Here is a 3,376-nt window from a genome sequence, read left to right on the forward strand (position 1 = left end):
GCTGTGAACACTGGCTCCTGCCCGGGGACGTAGCAGGGAAAGGAGGAGTGGGATGGAGCACCTGTTGGGGCTGGTGGCAAGGCCGTATTCCTCCTGGCATCCCTTCCAGAATGCATTGACCTCCTCTGGTGTATCCTGAGTGCTGAAGAGCACTTGGGAGAGCAGATGCAGAAAGAGGCGGGGCAAATACACCGTCACCATATGTGGGACGCAGGGCATCTGGAGGATCTTCCAGATCACCACAGTTGCCTGCAAAGGACAAAGCCCCCCGAGACAGGGCTCAGTGCCGAGGTGTGCGTGTGGCAGGGCCCAAGCAGGGGAGGGAGAGGCTCAGACAGACGCGGGGGGAGCACGGGGCCTGGTGGGGCTGAAGCTGCCCCTGGGCCGGGTTTCAACCCAGCGCCTGAGGCAGGGAGATGCAGTGGGGGAAGGAGGATGGAGAGCTGCTGGAGAGGCAGCCTTGGGGACAGCAAAGGCCAGTTACAGAAACTCACAGCCAGGACAAAGACACCCGTTTTGTCCCCATCCGAGGTGCACATGCTGTGCTCTGGCCAGCTCCCCAGCACATCCAGGAGTATCAGCAGCGCTGGCTCTGCAGTCCTGGGCGAGCACATGATGCTCTTCCACATGGTCAAAGCAGCTCTGTCGGGTTAGAGCTCTGTCTCAGGAGCGTCTCAGACACAGCACCGTGGCCTGGGCAGCAGTGGGGACCTGAGCTGGCTGCCAGCTCTTCCTGTGCCCATTGCCACTCGCCAGCAGCACACAGGCAGCCCAGGTCGCTGGGGACAGGCCCCTGAGGGGCAGCGAGGGAGCACCGCAGCAGGCTCGGGGGCTGACGTGCCAGGGCTGGCCAAGGGAGCAGCCAGAGGGCCCTGGAACTCTCTGTTGGTCACACACCTGGGCCAGGCTCTACAGGCTGATGGGCTGGTGAGCCCTGAGCCCGCTGGGCAGGTGGGCCCCATACCTGTCACAGGACGGGGCCACACGCAGGAGCGTCATGACTACGTCAGCGGGCTGTGCTTCGCTGAGATCCAGCAGGGTCCTGTTCAGCCTGTGCTCAGCAAACTGATTGGCCAGGAGCCACTGGTGGATGTACCTGACCAGGGCAGGAACCTGGAGAAATCACGGGGAGACTTGGAAAGCTGCCGGAGGGAGGAATGTCCCCAGCTTCCCCACAGAAGTGCTTCCCTTCCCACCACACTGCCATGGCCTCAAAGAGTTACAGTGACCAGCAGGCGTGGCTTGGGAGACCAAGCAATTCCTGGGAGGATCAAAGCCTGGCCACAGGCTGCTTACTTGCTTAGGATTGGAAAAGCCCTCCTCTACGAGCATATCCAGCAGGGCAGCACTGGTCTTGGTTTTGAAGATGTGCGAATATGCTCTGAGCCCAGTGCCCATGGTGCTGGTCTCTTCCGCCCAAATTTTCTTGATGAATTTGCAAACCAGCTGTAGGAGAAGGGCAAGAAGCCAGGGATGTTGCAGGGAATGCTCCAAGCGCGGTGCCAGCAGGCCCAACCCAGGTGGGGATGGCTGCAGGTACCTGGGCTGTGCTGCGGAAGAGGCCACGGGCGGGGTCCTGCTCCTGTGTGCGCTGCAGGGCTGCACCTGGCAAAGAGCGAGCGCAGCCAGAGCTGAGGGGCTGCGGGAGAGGCCGGAGAACACAGCCCAGCCCTGCGCTGCCCAGGCAGGGACAGCCCCGGGATGCACCAGGGGATGGAGCACGGTCCCCGTGGGGTGTCTGCCCAGCCCCTCTTCCGTCCTGTCTGTGGGAATGGGATAGGATTGGGTGGGATGGGGTAAAATGGGATGGGATGGGATGTGATGGAATGGCGCCAAGTTGGCTGCGGGCACCGGCCCTGTGGCCCAGCTCTGCCACTCACCCTCCTGCGGCAGCTCAAACGGCACCACCGCTTTGGTTTCATGTGCTGGGGCAGCTCCAGGGCCTTCTTCCTCCTCTTTCCTCCAGGCCACCTTGGGCGCTTTCAGAGGTCTCTGCTCCATGACAATGACTGGATTTGTGAGGACACCCGCAGAGGGGAAGCCTTGCAAGGCCACAGGTCACCAAGTCCTGTGGTCTGGCCTCGAGCTCAGCTGCGGGAAGAACGCCTTGGAAAGGCTCCGGGTCAGACAGGAACGAGTGCGCTGTGCGGGGGCTCCTCACGGCACCGCTCTGTCCCGTTGTGCCCCGTTGTGCGTTCCCAGCAGCCGGGCAAGCTTCTATTTCCCACGTGTCACAAAGGGCCCTTGGTCACCGGGTTCCGTTCCATGGCACAGAGACCCTGCTGCAGCGTGCCACCCAGGGCCCTTGCACACACTGCCTTCTGCCCTGGGACTGCCCCCAGCCCAGCCAAAGTGGCCCAGCTTGGAAGGAATGCCTGGCCCCAGGTGTTGTCTAAGGCAGCCCGACAGGATCTTTAGGAAGGGCTCAGAGCATCAGCAAACGCTGCCCGGCTCTGCACGCTCAGTCCTGTCCCCATATCTTTCCCTGAGAGCATTTGAATTTCTAAATGAGAAGCATTTGAAGGGAGGGGATTTACATTTTCCATTTCAGAGCAGCCTTCTGCCTTCATTAGCAGACACGTCTCTCTTCAAACCAAGACAATTGTTTATCATCTTGCAGATGTGCAGTTGCTGGGGAGCCCCGTTTTACACCAAGGACCTGGAGAACCATTCCCAGCAATTGGGAAAATCCTAGGTGGTCCGTCCACCCACAGATGAGGTCTCCAAACATGCCCCGAAATTGGGTCCAGCTCTTAGAGGCCTAAAAGAGCAAGTCCAAGTGACTTGATGATATTTTTAGCCCAGAAAGCCCTGCAGCTGATGGCACACTTCACAATCAGCAGGGGACACAGCTAGGCCGAAGCCCAGACCTCTGCTGGGAGCCTTTCCCCTCAAATACCCTTCAAACAAACCCCCATGCAAGTCACTTGGGAAAGTTTCTTCAAATGATACATTTCTGGCACAAGACTACACAGGCTTATGTGAAAGATTCTAAAGCAGCTGCTGTGGAGTCAAAGAGCCAGCACTAAGAGTCCTTGTCATCTCTTGGTAGCTAAATCCCACTTTGGGGGATTTCAGGGAGTTTGGAATGAGCTAGAGAGCAGACCTCCGAGTTTTTTAGATGATGCCATTGCTTTTTCTTCTCTTCTACATAGACAGGAAGGGTGAGTTTGGCTCACATCTGGACTGCATGGCTCACGAGGCCCGCAAGACTTGTAGCTACAAGAGCTTTGAAGGATTTCTTGGCCAAGAAGACACTGCCAACAAGAATATTTATGGTTGGCAGCCAATCCTTCAATATTTCGTCTTAGGGACTCATGCTACAGTGTAAGCTTCCTTAGCCAATCATGTTATGACACACAAACTCACAGCACTG

This window comes from Zonotrichia albicollis, chromosome 24 (assembly GCF_047830755.1).
Source record: "Zonotrichia albicollis isolate bZonAlb1 chromosome 24, bZonAlb1.hap1, whole genome shotgun sequence".
Classification (NCBI taxonomy): domain Eukaryota; kingdom Metazoa; phylum Chordata; class Aves; order Passeriformes; family Passerellidae; genus Zonotrichia; species Zonotrichia albicollis.